We start from the raw sequence: 16,550 nt of genomic DNA, 5'->3' as shown, positions 1-16,550 counted from the left end.
TATTCTTACCTTAATATCTTCATAATGACCTGAAAGTTCAATTTAAGATTTAAAATTCGTGAACTCCTTAAAGTTCTGAACAAGCAGAGGTAGCTGGTTCCTAGTCTGCTGTCTTTGGCCCATAGGCATCTCTTTCCACTGCCAGCTCATTTGGTTAGCACGAGACCTCAGATATACACAGGTGAAAATCAGAGTCCATGCATGCTCCATCTATAACCCCCAAACAACTGTTCCCTGACTACTTCCTGGCCAAAGGGTTCATCCAGCAAGGATATAATCTACCCCTGGGGGATGAACCTCAAGAATATGCACTTGCATGCCCTGAAAGTGGGTAATAAAAAGTCTTAGTTCTGTGCTGGAATCATAGTAAATAACTATATGAGTGGGGACTCATTTATATCAGTCATAGAATAATAACAATTTTGTCTACTGCAAAAGTGTAATAACGTATTTATAGCTGCTATCTTGGTGCCTGAGATTTAGAATTTTTTTTTTTTTTTTTTTTGAGACGGAGTTTCGCTCTTGTTGCCCAGGCTGGAGTGCAATGGTGCGATGTTGGCTCACCGCAACCTCTGCCTCCTTGGTTCAAGTGATTCTCCTGCCTCAGCCTCCCAAGTAGCTGGGATTACAGGCATGCGCCACCACACCCGGCTAATTTTGAATTTTTAGAAGAAGCAGAGTGTCTCCGTGTTGTTCAGGCTGGTCTTGAACTCCCAACCTCAGGTGATTTGCCCACCTCGGCCTCCCAAAGTGCTGGGATTACAGGGGTAAGCCACCGTGCCCAGCCGAGGTTTAGAAATGTTTTAAAAAATGTTTTGGTTCACAGTTGATGCCAATGCAAGAAGAACCAGTGGACTTAACAGCCTCAAGGATATATTCAGCTCTGGGACCATGCCAAGCTCTGCAGACATTTGAAGGCAGTTTTTCATTTTTGCAATACATTTTGAGGATGGGGACAGAGAGCTTTGCCCTGAGAACAAGGAGGAAAACATCACTGTATTTATATCAAATACCAAGTTTCCATGAAATTGCTCATCCTTTAATTTTAATTTATGCCGTCACAGAGGTACACTCTTAGGAAAACTGGCTTATTCTACTTACCAAAATGAGATGAATGGGTGAGATTTAACAGCAGCCTGATGAATGAAAACATATTTTTGTGACATTAACATAGTTAAAATTCACTATTTCTCCCCACAAACACCCACATTTCCTGATAGCTTGTGGCATATTAAGAGGCACACTTCAATCCTTAGAACAACCATGCCAAAAAGTAAATATATTTGAAAGGTATACTGTATACTATCTATTTAACAAGCATACACAAAAAGTAAAAGAGGAAAAGGAAAAAAAGCATCAGATATGTAGAAAACAAATAGAAAAATGCTAAACATATGGTGAATGACTGAATGAATCTCCTCTAAAATCAGGACAAATCAAAGGGATCTGTTTGTGTCATTACTATTTACTATTGTGCTGCTAGTGAAGTAAGGGAAAGAGGAAAGAAAGTCATCGGATTGACAAAAAGAAGCAACACTGTCTGTAATCTCTAACAGTATAATGCTCTATGTATAAAATCTTAAGAAATACCATAGAAAACACACACACACATACACACACACCCCTACCTCAAATGTAATAAAGAAGTTCAGCAAGGTCACAGGATAAAAATCCAATGTTTCTATATATTAACAACACACACACCAAATGTGAAATTACGAAAATTATTCCAATCATAATAGTAAAAAATAGATGCTTTACAATAATTTTAACAAAATTCCAAGAGCTGCACTGAAACCTACACAACATTGCTGATATATAAATTAGTAGAGAGGCATTCTATCTTCATGGAGTTGAATACTCAATATTATTAAATTGGCAATTCTCTCCAAATTGATACACAGATTCAATGTAATTCCTATAAAAATTTCAGCAGATTTTTTATCTGCAGAAATCAACAAGCAGATCTAAAAATTTACATATAAAGGATTGAGAGTAGTCAAAATCATTTTGACGAAAAAATAAAGGTGGATGACCTATACTTCCTAAAGTCAGAGCTTAGTATAAAATACAGTGTTGTCTTAGTTGACAAAACAACATCGTGCTTGCCTCAGAATAGTCACACATAGAAATAGAACAGAATTAAAAATAAAAAATGGGCCAGGTGCAGTGGCTTACACCTGTAATCCCAGCACTTTGGGAGGCTGAGGTGGGCAGATCATGAGGTCGGGAGTTCAAGACCAGCCTGTCCAGAATGGTGAAACCCCCTATCTACTAAAAAAATACGAAAAATTGGCTGGGCATGGTGGTGCGCGCCTGTAATCCCAGCTACTTGGGAGGCTGAGACAGGAGAATTGCTGAAACCCAGGAGGTGGAGGTTGCAGTGGCTGAGATCTCGTTATTGCACTCCAGCCTGGACGACACAGCAAGACTCCGTTTCAAAAAAAAAATTAAATAAATAAGTAAATAATGAAGCCTCATGCTTAAGGTCAATTGATTTTTGATGACGGTGACAAATCAACTTAATGGAAAAAGTACATACTTTTTAACAAATTGTGCAGAGGAAATTGGATATAAAAAAGATAAATTTAGAGCTACTGCACACTATTCATAAATATTAATTAAAATGAAGTACATATGTAAATCTAAGTGTTAAAACTGTAAGTCTTGTAGAATAAAACATGAGAGGAAATCTACATGACCTTGTGTTAAGAAAAAAGTTTGCACATATGACATCAAAAGCATGATCCATAAAATGTATACAGTAAATATTTGGACTTCCATCAACTTCAAAAACCTTTGGCACTTGAAAAGTAAATATTAAGAAAACAAAAAGACAAGCCACAGGCTGGCAGAAAATGTTTATGTGTTATATCTCTGATAAATGACTTGTATCCTGAACATATAAATACCTCTTACAACCCAATAATGAGAAAACAATCCAGTTAAAAATAGAGATTTTTGTCTTAATTTAGGAAGCTATAACAAAGTACCATAGGCTAGGGGGTTTATACACAACAGAAATGTATTTCTTGGAATACCGAAGGTTAGAAGTCTGAGATTAGGGTGCCAGCATGGTTGAGTTCTTGTGAGGGTCCTTCTCTGGGTCACAGACTGCCAACTTGTCATTGTATTATTTGGCAGAAAGGGAATGTGAGAGTTCCCTGGGATCTTTTATATAATGGCACTAATTCCATCCATGAGGGCTTCACCCTCATGATCTAATTATCTCCTGAAGATCTCACTTACCAATACTATCACATAGGGGTCATGTTTTCAACCTATGAATTCTGGAAGGTATTAACATTCAGTCTGTAAGAGATTTGAATAGACATTTTACCAAAGAAAATATAGGAGGTCAATAAATACACCAAGGAATGTTCAACATTCTTAATCGTTAGGGAACGTAAATTAATATCAATGAAATAATGCTTCATGCTCACTAGAATGGTTATAATAAAAAGAGAGTAACAAATGTTAATAAGAACGTGGACAAACTGGAACCCTCCATAAGTGCAGATTGGAATGCAATGTAATGTAGTTACTTTGGAAAATAGTTCGCAATTTTTTTGAAAGTTAAAAATAAATGTACTATATGGCCTCATGATTCTATTCCTAGGAATCTATCCAAGATAAATTAGACCACAAAAATTTTTGTATTTGACTGCTCATAGCAATGTTAGCCCCAAACTGAAAATAATCCTAATGTTCATCAACTGGTGTATGGATAAACAAAACGTGTTTTATCTGTGCAATGGAATACTGTTTAGTCATAAAAAGTATATGCTCTAAATCAATGAATCCCCAAAACATGCTAAATTAAAGAAGTCGGACACAAAAGACTACATATTCTATAATCCCGTTTATGTGAAATGCTCAAGAAAGAAAAATCTGTAAAGACAAAGTAGATAAATGGTTGACTGGGGCTGAGTATGACAGTAGAGATTTACTCTATGAACCCCGAATATCTGAGATAGGTCTCAGTTAATTTAGAAAGTTTATTTTGCTAAGGTTGAGGACGTGCGCCCATGACACAGCCTCAGGAGGTCCTGACGACATGTGTCCAAGGTGGTCGGAGCACAGTTTGGTTTTATACATTTTAGGGAGACACAAGACATCAATCAACATATGTAAGATGAACATTGGTTCGGTCCAGAGAGGTGGGACAACTTGGAGTGGGGAGGGGTCTTCCAGATCATAGGTACGTCAGAGACAAATTGTTGCATTGTTTTGAGTTTCTGAGTAGCCTCTCCAAAGGAGGCAATCAAATATGCATTTATCTTAGTGAGCAGAGGGGTGACTTTGAATAGAATGGGAGGCAGGTTTACCCTAAGCAGTTTCCAGCTTGACTTTTCCCTTTAACTTAGTGATTTCGGGGCCCCAAGATTTACTTTCCTTTCACGACTGCAAATAGACACAAGCAATCTCTTTGGAATAATGAAAATGTTCTAAATGTGGATTGTGGTGATAGTTGCATAGCTCTATATGTTTACTAATACTTATTGAATATACATTTAAGAGAGTTGCAATTAGAAAAGAACTTTAAATTATCTCAGTTCTCTGCTTCCAAATCAAATTGCAGGTTGAGATAAAACAACATTTGCTGCAGGCCTTCAATATGTCATACATTCAGTAAGTGCTGAAGAAAAGATATAATCTGGGTCTTTGGGGCTTTGAGGTCTCTCTGTCTCTCTCCCTGTGTCTGTCTGTCTGTCTCTCTCTTTCTCTCTCTCTCTCTCTGTCTCTGTGTGTATGTGTGTGTGCGCGCATGCAGCTGTGTTTGCCAGTATTGGACATATGCATCAGCAATAATGCCATACATCTGAAACATTAGTCGATTTTAATATCTTCTCTTTGACGTACTTGTGTTTTCTAAAACTTTTGGCCAGCTAAAGGAAAGGTTTTCCTTCTTTAAATCAAACTATGTATTTGGTACTTGTTAAAACTTCAGTTCACAGAGTCCCAATGAACAGAGGCTAGAAGGAGGTAATAGAGAATAATGAACTACAGATTCAGATTCGAAATTATACATAATAAGATTATAATCTCATATTCCCTAGGTTCTACCACTGTTGATTTAGAGGCTTATTAATTAAAGTCTTTGAATTTCAGTATCTTCTTGGCAAAAAAAAAAAAAAAAAAAAACACCTTGCAGTTTGTAAGAATTAAAGTCACGAGAAAATTGCAAACATAATGCCTATGACCACTCATTAATATCGAGTCTATTTTCTTTGTTCATTGACTGAGAACTTATCAGAAGCTGCAGCCCTCACATAACTTCAAATTTAGAAATTTCTTTCATTGTAAACTTCTGTGAGTTTTAGTATTAGTTTTTTGTATTAGTTTTTGTATTAGTTTTCTACTGCTATCATAACAGATCACTACAAACTCAGCAGCTTAAAACAACACATTTATCTCATGTTTTCCGTGGGTCAAGAGTCTGGTCACGGTCAGGTGGATTCTCTGTTTAGGTCTCAGAGACTGGCTGACACTTTTCTGTACATATAAGCAAACCTTTCTTTTTCTGCTGCTATGGTGTTTTAAAAGTTTAGTTATTGTCATGGATTCAGTACATCTACTATCTTCATCACTCTTTTGCACTCCAGATCGTTCTCTCTCAATTGAATAAAAGTGATCTCTAATTGCATGACCCACAGTCATTTCAAAGGAACACATTAATTGTCCTTACCATTCCCTTGACAATCTAAGTATCTGATATATTTTCAAAAAATTTTAAATTGTATATCAATTGACATAAAATTCCAAATTTTAACCAATGGTTATAACCTCTGTTCACTTCTACATGAACATACTTTTATAAAACTATAGTAACCATGGGTTGCAAAGCTTATCATGTGGTATAACTTCCATCACTTAAACTTCATCTTTCTGTTTTGTTGGAGACAGAGTTTTGCCGTGTCACCCAGGCCGGATTGCAGTGGCACAATCTCTGCTCACTGCAACCTCCACCTCCTGCATTCACACGATTCTCCTGCCTCAGCCTCCCGAGTAGCTGGGACTGCAGGCACACGCCACCATGCCCGACTAACTTTGTATTTTTAGTAGAGATGGGGTTTCACCATGTTGACCAGGCTGGTCTCGAACTCCTGACCTCAAGTGATCCACCCATCTTGGCCTCCCAAAGCGCTGGGATTACAGCCATGAGCCACAGCCACAGTGCCCAGCAGAACTTCACCTTTCTTTCTTTCTTTCTTTCTTTTTTTTTTGAGACAGAGTCTCTCTCTGTCGCCCAGGCTGGAGTGCAGAGGTGCCATCTCGGCTCACTGCAACCTCTGCTGCCCGGGTTCAATCGATTCTCCTGCCTCAGCTTCCCGAGTAGCTGGGATTACCGGCACCTGCCACCGCACCTGGCTAATTTTTGTAGGTTCTTTTTAGTAGAGACGGGGTTTCACCATCTTGGTCAAGCTGGTCTTGAACTCCTGACCTTGTGATCCACCGACCTCGGCCTCCCAAAGTGCTGGGATTACAGGCGTGAGCCACCGCGCCCGGCCTGAACTTCACCTTTCAAAGGGGGATCCTTTTGATAAATTTCTCTTAGAATTCCTACACTTTTTCTTTCCTTCACTTTCTAACATTCTAATCTTTTTTCTTTAATACCTTTTATCCCCTCAGTCACACAGAGTGTCCAAATATTTTCAAAGAATCTGTTAATTTTCTCCTCACTCCTTCAGATTGGTCTACTTTTCATTCCCACAGCCCTATATTCCAAACTTTCTTTCTCTAGTAAATGATTGGCCATAATGTTTCTCAGGCCCATCAGAGTACCTTTTCTAATAGGTAATGTCTTCTACTCATCTACTCTATTCCTCTTTTGCCTCTTTCTTTGCGTCTCTCTGAGGGGCTTCCTGTTCTGCACTCTCTTGTACTCTTAAGCCACACTACATATGAGCATAAAATAGATCTTGTCACCATGAGACTCCCATGCTATATTGATTCTCTAGCAGATGGAGTCTAAACTCAGCCTGACATTCTGTTAGTGGCTATCTCACTCAACTAAAGTTAACTACCACTGTTTACCATTACTATAGCTTAATTCCTAGAAAACCAATATTTATATCAGACTACTGTTATCTCTGTGCTATTTTCATATTTTTTTGTATTAGTTTTCTATTGATACCATAACAGATCACTACAAACTCAGCATGTTAAAACAACACATTTATTATCTCATGTTTTCCATGGGTCAAGAGTCTGGTCATGGTTATGTGGATTCTCTGTTCAGGTCTCAGAGACTGGCTGAATAAAAGTGTTGCCAGGGCTGCAATCCTCATCTGAGGGTCTGGATCCTCTTCCAAACTCACTGATTGTTGAAATATTTCATTACCTTGCAGCTGTTAGCTGTTTTCTTGCTGGCTGTTGGTGGGGGCTGCTCTCAGCTTTTGTAGGCTGCCCCTTGAAATTTTCGAACATATTTATTTGATTTCTTCCACAAAGACAATGGATGTGCATATCTCTCTGGCTTTTTCTGCCTTCAGCAAAAGAAAATTCTGCTTGTAAAGATGTCACTTCATTGCATCAGTGTCTTAGTCCATTTTTTTGCCACTATAACAGAGTACCTGAGGCTGGTTAATTCATAAACAATAGAAGTTTATTTGGCTCATAGTTCTGGAATCTGAGAAGCCTAAGAACATGGTACCAGTGTCTGGTGTGGTCCTTTGTGCTTTATTATGCCATGGTGGAAGGTGGAAGGGCAAGGGAGTGCAAGAGTGAGAGACAGAACTGAACTCGCTTTTATAGCATCCCACTTCCATGACAACCACATTAATTCATTCATGAGGATGGAGTCTTCCTGGCTTAATCACCTTTTAATAGTCCCACTTCCTAATACAGTCATAATGGCAATTAAATTTCAACGTAAGTTTTGGAGACAATATTCAAACTTTAGCAGCCAGCCATATTCAAATAATCTCCAGTAGTTTAAGGTCAACTGACGGATTTCGATTACACCTGTAAAATTCCTTCACTGCAACACCTTATTTAGTAATTGATTGAGTAACAAGAGGATGGAAATCTTGAAGGGCTATTTTTAGAATCCTGATTCTTATGCTCGTCATTGCCTATAAAACTTCTGCACAGCCTTAAAGGTTCATCTCAAGACCAAGCTACCCCTTGTTTCTTTCTCCAATTTCTTATTCTACTATGAGGATCAAGGATGTAGATATGTACATGTGTAATACATGTCATTATATACATACATATACATGTATATAGACATAACATTCCACTCCTATGACAACCACATTAAACACATATAATACATGTATATATTCATCTATACATCCTTGATTTTCATAGTAGAAGATCAAGGGCACATTCAAACTTTAGCAGCCAGCCATATTCAAATGAAGTTTGAATGTTCAGAGATGTTCTAAGGTTTGAATGTTCAGAGAGACCTGCGCTTCCACTGTCCTTGAGGAAGAAATCAAATCTGTTCTGAACTTCCAAAGGCAGTCCTCTTATTGAAATTATATACATCCTTGTATATATGTACATATGTATATATATCATTGTATATAGTTTTTTAAAGGAAATACTTATCAATATGTCTAAATGTGTTTATATGTTTCTGGGAGTATGCGACCTCCTCCAACTACATACCCACAAGTACAAGCACACACTTATACACAGGTGCTCTCTCAATGTACTTATACACAGGTACTCTCTCATTTATTTTAATGTCATTGAATGCATAAAACAACTTTTTTCAAAGTCCTTTTTTTTTTTTTTTTTGAGACGAGTCTCGCTCTGTTGCCTAGGCTGGAGTGCGGTGGCACAATCTTGGCTCACTGCAGCCTCTACCTCCCAGGTTCAAGTGATTCTCCTGCCTCAGCTTCCCAAGTAGCTGGGACTACAGGCGCATGCCACCATGCCCAGCTAATTTTTGTATTTTTAATAGAGACAGAGTTTCACCATGTTGGCCAGGATGGTCTCGATATACTGACCCCATGATCCGCCTGCCTCAGCCTCCCAAAGTGCTGGGATTACAGGCGTGAGCCACCGTGCCCAGCTGTTCCAAAGTCCTTTTTGCATAAAACATATGCTGTGACAATTATATGTTAGTCATCTTGTAGGAATAATTCACAGTGTATATAATATTGTTAGACTTACAGGAAACTGTGCTAACCTTTTCTTGAGATGGGAAAGGATCTCTGAACTACTACTTAGGCTGAAAGTTCATTGTAATTTGCCCTAATCCACAAACAGCAGGATTTAGAGAAGCTCCATTATAGGATGCTAATGAAACTAAATTGTGAACTAAGTTGGGTTGGAGACAAGCAGGCATCACTTTCTGATGATCTTCCTCCCAATATTGCCAGAGAATTTTAGTCTAAGTCAAGAAGCATTTTACTTAGTAAGCACACCTTCAGAGAATATCCATTTAAGAAATTACCTTCTGAAGAGGTTGAGAGGTTGGTCCCATGCTCGTTTTTACTTATTCTTCAATAAGACTGGAAGGCTAATGCATGTACAAATTATTTTGTCATTTTGGAAGGGGATAAAACTTTGGATAAAAAAAATCAATGGAGAATTCTATTTCTGTATTTTGGAGCATTGAAATATATCAGCTATTTATTATGCCCCTGTCAATAGAATATTGAAGCTGAAACAAATTTCCTTTCAGAATGAAGGTAAACATATTTTCTTTTCTTTCTTTCTTTTTTTTTTCTTTTTTTTTTGAGACCGAGTCTCACTCTTGTTACCCAGGCTGGAGTGCAATGGTGCCATCTCAGCTTATTGCAACCTCTGCCTCCCGGGTTAAAGCAATTCTCCTGCCTCAGCCTCCCAAGTAGCTCGGATTACAGGCGCCCACCACTACGCCTGGCTGATTTTTGTTTTGTTTTGTTTTTGGTAGAGATGGGGTTTCACCATGTTGGCCAGGCTGGTCTCGAACTCCTGACCTCAGGTGATCCACCCACCTTGGCCCCTCAAAGTGCTGGGATTATAGGCGTGAGCCACCGCGCCTGGCCAGCAAACATATTTTCTAAGACTCACTGGATTGCATAATGACAACAACTAAGATTTAATGTTAGATGGAGAATATGTTTTTATACATGTGTATTATTAACCATACACTATACAAGTTTCCAAATATTTAAAAAATGTTCTGACTTTTTTCTTTAAGAAGACCAAATTATTTCAATATAGCTGTGCTTATGATGGCATAATTTCTGGCATTAAACTGGGTATATTAAAGTAAGTGGTAATGAATTAAAAGCACAGTAGAACTTTTGGTAGGTATGAATTGATGAGTAATCTTAATTAGAGGTAAAATGTACCCATTATTTTGTGCTATAAATGGACTTTCATTTTATGAATTGCAGAGATAAAGATGTGAAATGCGGTGATGCATTAGTCAAAAACTTAGTATAAGTGAACTAGATATAGGTTTTTTTGGGAAAAAAAAAGGACAGCCCAATTTTTTAGCATTTGATTTACCTCAATTTACCTAAATATGATCATTTATACATTTATTAGTTAATTATATTCTATAGTTCATGACCTGGATTTGTACTATGGTTTTACTGTAGTTAAAATTCAATTATAAATTACTACTTACTTTGCCATTCAATTTAAGTTGAAATATTAGGAAACTGCACATACTAGCCTAATAGTTCAATAGTAAATCAGGAAAACTGGTAGCTTCTCCACTGAAGGTTGTATATTAACCAATTATTGGAAAATAAATGCACCAAATTTCTTGGGGTTAAGCAGCTATTTAAGGAGGTAGAGGTAAGAAGTAATGATAATTTGTTATACTGTATGTGATAGGTTCATTCTTGGGATATATTTTATTTTATGTATTATTCCATTTTATATTGCTATAAGAACTGAGACTGGTGATTTATAAGAGAGGAGCCAATTTATTAATTGGCTCATGGTTTTGTAAACTTTTAGGAAAGCACAGTGGCATCTGCTTCTGGGGAGGCCTCAGGAAGCTTCTAGTCATGGCAGGAGGCAAGGGAGAAGCAGGCACTTCACATGGTAAAAACAGGAACAAGAAGAGAGATTGCAGGGGGAGGTGCCCCATGTTCTTAAATGACCAGATTTCATGTAAACTCAGAACGAGAGCTCACTTATCACCAAGGAGATGGCCCAAGCCATTCACAGGGGATCTGCTCCCACGATCCAAACCCTTCCCACCAGGACCCACCTCCAACATTGGGGATTACATTTCAATATGACATTTGAGACAAATATTCAAATTATGTCATTCTGCCCCTGGCCCCACCCAAATCTCGTGTCCTCACATTGCAAGATACAATCCTGTCTTCCCAACACTTTCCAAAGTCTTAACTCATTCTAGTGTTAACTCTAAAGTCCAAAGTCTAAAGTCTCATCTGAGACAAGGCAAGTCCCTTCCACCTACACGCCTGTAAAATCAAAAACAAGTTGGTTACTTCCAAGATACAATGGAAGCTATAGGTATTGGGTAAGCATTCCCATTTCAAAAGGGAGAGATTGACCAAAAGAAAGGGGTTACAGGCCCCATTCAAACCCAAAACCTAACAGGGCAGTCATTGAATATTAAAGCTCAAAACTAGTCTCATTTGACTTTATTTCCCACATCCAAAGCACACTGGTATGAGGGTTGGCCTCCCTAGACCTTGGGCAGATCTGTCTCTGTGCCTTTGCAGGGTTCAGCTCCCAAGGCTGCTCTCACAGGTTGTTGAGTGTCTGCTGCTTTTCCAGGCACAGGGTGCAAGCTGCTGGTGAATCTACCATTCTCAGATCTGGAGGGTGGTGACCCCCTTCTTCCAGCTCTGCTAGGCAGTACCCCAATGGATTCTCTGTGTGGGGGCTCCATCCCCACATTTCCCCTTGGCAATGCACTAGTCAGGGTTCTCTGTAGTGGCTCCGTCCCTGAAGCAGGCTTCTGTCTGGGCATCCAGGCTTTTCCAAACATCTTCTGAAACCTAGGCAGAGGCCAAGCTTCCTAACTTTTGCACTCTGTACCCACAGGCTTTACACCATGTAGAAACCACCAAGGCTTATGGCTTGTATTCTCCAAAGCGGCAGCTCTAGCAGTACCTGGGCCCCATTTGAGCCCTAGCTGGAGTTGGAGTGGCCAGAATATGGGAAGCAGTGCCCTGAGGCTGCACAGGGCAGCAGGGCCTTAGGCCTGGCCCCAAAATCATTCTTTTCTCTGGGCCTGTGATGGGAGGGGCTGCCACAAAGTTATCTGAAATGCCTTCAAGGCCTTTTCCCCATTGTCTTTGATATTTAGCACTTGGTTCCCTTTTAGTGATTCAAATATCTCTGGCAAGTGGTTGCTCTACAACCTGCTTTAATTCCTCTCCCAAAAAAGCTTTTTCTATCTTTATCACATGGCTAGGCTGGAAATTTTTCAAACTTTTATGTTCTGTTTCCCTTTTTTATTTTATTTTATTTTGTTTTTGAGATGGAGTCTCCCTCTGGTGCCCAGGCTGGAGTGTAGTGGTGTGATCTCAGCTGACTGCAACCTCCCTCTCCTGGGTTCAAGCGTTCCTCCTGCCTCAGCCTTCCAAGTAGCTGGGATTACAGACATGTACCACCAAGCCTGGCTAATTTTTGTATTTTTAGTAGAGACGAGGTTTCACCATGTTGACCAGGCTGGTCTCGAACTCCTGACCTCAGGTGATCCACCTGCCTCAGCCTCCCAAAATGCTGGGATTACAGGTGTAAGCCACCGCACCCAGCTGCTCTGTTTGTCTTTTAAATGTAAGTCCCAACTATTTTCTTTTCTCCTGCATCTGAGCGTAGGCTGTTAGAAGCAGCTATGTTACCACTTGAACACTTTGCTGCTCAGAAATTTTTTCTGCCAGATACCCTAAATAATCACTCTCAAGTTCAAACTTCCACAGATCCTTAGGGCATGAACACAATGCAGCCAAGTTCTTTGTTAAGGCATAATAGGTCTATCCTTTACTCTAGTTCCCAATAAGTTCCTCATTTCTATCTGAGACCTCAGCAGCCTGGACTTCATTGTTCGTATCACTATCAACATTTTGGTCACAACCATTTCACCAGTCTCTAAGAAATTTCAAACTTTCCCTCTTCTTCCTGTTTTCTTCTGAGCCCTTCAAACTCTTCCCATTTCTGCCCATTATCCAGTTCCAAGGTTGTTTCTGTAACACCTAAGGTTCTTGCTTAGCCACGCCAAAGAATTGGTGTGGCAGCTGACTGCAGCAAGTGATAGAGACATGGAGCGAGAGAGAGAAAAAGTTGTAGGCTTTAATGAGCAGAGTGAAAGAACAAAGCTGCCACAGCATGGAAAGGGTCCCCGAACGGGTAGCCAGAGTTAGAGTATATGATTGCCTTTTTAACTCTTTAAGGCGGGAAATACTTGTGGCGAGAGCCAGAAACAAGAGCAGTAAATTATTTTGTGGCATGTCCTAGATTTTCAGGAAAACCGGAATTGCAACTTAGGTTTTATCTACTTTATGACCTTGCAGCAGCATGGCAAAGGAGACAGGATCTTACAGGACTTCATAAAGTATGTTTACAAGGAATTGGAATTGGGAGTATAGATAAGGTCCACTGATCACAGAAAAACAGTTGGTTAACATTCCTTTTACTTTAGTTTCAGGGGTGGGGGAAGAGAGAGAGGGAGAGAGGACACAGGGAAACTTACAGCAAAATTTTCACTGTTTATAGCTTTCCTGGGGAAGACAACACATGCACAAATCCTGGTGTTAGGAATATTTTAAGCATATATCTGCAATATTATTCATCCAGGACTGAAGTAAGTCCTGATGCAGGAAATGAGTGAGTTTCACAGCTTTCTGAGCCCCTACTCGACCCAGGAAGCCCAGCTGGCACCTCCTCTCAGTTCCACATTTACAGATATCTTTATGGCATTACTCCATTTGGGGGACTATTTCTTTTTTATTATTATTATACTACAAGTTCTAGGGTACATGTGGACAACATGCAGGTTTGTTACATATGTATACATGTGCCATGTTGGTGTGCTGCACCAATTAACTTGTCATTTACATTAGATATATCTCCTAATGCTATCCCTCCCCCCTCCCCCCACCCCACCACAGGCCCCAGTGTGTGATATTCCCTATCCTGTGTCCAAGTGTTCTCATTGTTCAATTCCCGTCTATGAGTGAGAACATGCGGTGTTTGGTTTTCTGTTCTTGCGACAGTTTGCTCAGAATGATGGTTTTCAGCTTCATCCATGTCCCTACAAAGGACATGAACTCATCCTTTTTTATGGCTGCATAGTATTCCATTGTGTATATGTGCCACATTTTCTTAATCCAGTCTATCATTGATGGACATTTGGGTTGGTTCCAAGTCTTTGCTATTGTGAATAGTGCCGCAATAAACATACGTGTGCATGTGTCTTTATAGCAGCATGATTTATAATCCTTTGGGTATATACCCAGTGATGGGATGGCTGGGTCAAATGGCATTTCTAGTTCTAGATCCTTGAGGAATCACCACACTGCCTTCCACAATGATTGAACTAGTTTACAGTCCCACCAACAGTGTAAAAGTGTTCCTATTTCTCCACATTCTCTCCAGCACCTGTTGTTTCCTGACTTTTTAATGATCGCCATTCTAACTGGTGTGAGATGGTATCTCATTGTGGTTTTGATTTGCATTTCTCTGATGACCAGTGATGATAAGCATTTTTTGATGTCTCTGTTGGCTGCATAAATGTCTTCTTTTGAGAAGTGTCTCTTCATATCCTTCTCCCACTTCTTGATGGGGTTGTTTGATTTTTTTCTTGTAAATTTGTTTGAGTTTTCTGTAGATTCTGGGTATTAGCCCTTTGTCAGATGAGTAGATTGCAAAAATTTTCTCCCATTTTGTAGGTTGCCTGCTCACTCTGATGGTAGTTTCTTTTGCTGTGCAGAAGCTCTTTAGTTTAATTAGATCCCATTTGTCAATTTTGGCTTTTGTTGCCATTGCTTTTGGTGTTTTAGACATGAAGTCCTTCCCATGCCTATGTTCTGAAGGTATTGCCTAGGTTTTCTTCTAGGGTTTTTATGGTTTTAGGTCTAACATTAAAGTCTTTAATCCATCTTGAATTAATATTTGTATAAGGTGTAAGGAAGGGATCCAGTTTCAGCTTTCTACATATGGCTAGCCAGTTTTCCCAGCACCATTTATTAAATAGGGAATCCTTTCCCCATTTCTTGTTTTTGTCAGGTTTGTCAAAGATCAGATAGTTGTAGATGTGTGATATTATTTCTGAGGGCTCTGTTCTGTTCCATTGGTCTGTATCTCTGTTTTGGTACCAGTACCATGCTGTTTTGGTTACTGTAGCCTTGTAGTATAGTTTGAAGTCAGGTAGCATGATGCCTCCAGCTTTGTTCTTTTTGCTTAGGATTGTCTTGGCAATGTGGGCTCTTTTTTGGTTCCATATGAACTTTAACGTATTTTTTTCCAATTAGGTGAAGAAAGTCATTGGTAGCTTGATGGGGATGGCATTGAATCTATAAATTACCTTGGGCAGCATGGCCACTTTTACGATATTGATTCTTCCTATCCATGAGCATGGAATGTTCTTCCATTTGTTTGTATCCTCTTTTGTTTTGTTGAGCAGTGGTTTGTAGTTCTCCTTGAAGAGGTCCTTCACATCCCTTGTAAGTTGGATTCCTAGGTACTTTATTCTCTCTGAAGCAATTGTGAATGGGAGTTCATTCATGATTTGGCTCTCTGTTTGTCTGTTATTGGTGTACAGGAATGCTTGTGGTTTTTGCACATTGATTTTGTATCCTGAGACTTTGCTGAAGTTGCTTATCGGCTTAAGGAGATTTTGGGCTGAGACGATGGGGTTTTCTAAATATGCAATCATGTCATCTGCAAACAGGGTCAATTTGACCTCCTCTCTTCCTAATTGAATACCCTTTATTTCTTTCCCCTGCCTGATTGCCCTGGCCAGAACTTCCAACACTGTGTTGAATTGGAGTGGTGAGAGAGAGCATCCCTGTCTTCTGCCAGTTTTCAAAGGGAATATTTCCAGTTTTTGCCCATTCAGTATGATATTGGCTGTGGGTTTGTCATAAATAGCTCTTATTATTTTGAGATATGTCCCATCAATACCTAGTTTGTTGAGAGTTTTTAGCATGAAGGACTGTTGAATTTTGTTGAAGACCTTTTCTGCATCTATTGAGATAATCATGTGGTTTTTGTCTTTGGTTCCATCTATATCCTGAATTACGTTTATTGATTTGCGTGTGTTGAACCAGCCTTGCATTCCAGGGATGAAACCCACTTGATCATGATGGATAAGCTTTTTGATGTGCTGCTGGATTCGGTTTGCCAGTATTTGATTGAGGATTTTTGCATCGATGTTCATAAAGGATATTGGTCTAATATTCTCTTTTTTTGGTTATGTCTCTGCCCGGCTTTGGTATCAGGATGATGCTGGCCTCATAAAATGAGATAGGGAGGATTCCCTCTTTTTCTATTGATTGGAATAGTTTCAGGAGGAATGGTTCCAGCTCCTCTTTGTACCTCTGGTAGAATTCAGCTGTGAATCTGCCTGGTCCTGGACTTTTTTTGGTTGGTAGGCTATCAATTATTGC

Source organism: Pan troglodytes, chromosome 9 (assembly GCF_028858775.2).
Source record: "Pan troglodytes isolate AG18354 chromosome 9, NHGRI_mPanTro3-v2.0_pri, whole genome shotgun sequence".
In the NCBI taxonomy this organism is placed as follows: Eukaryota; Metazoa; Chordata; class Mammalia; order Primates; family Hominidae; genus Pan; species Pan troglodytes.
This window is presented reverse-complemented; position numbering follows the sequence as displayed.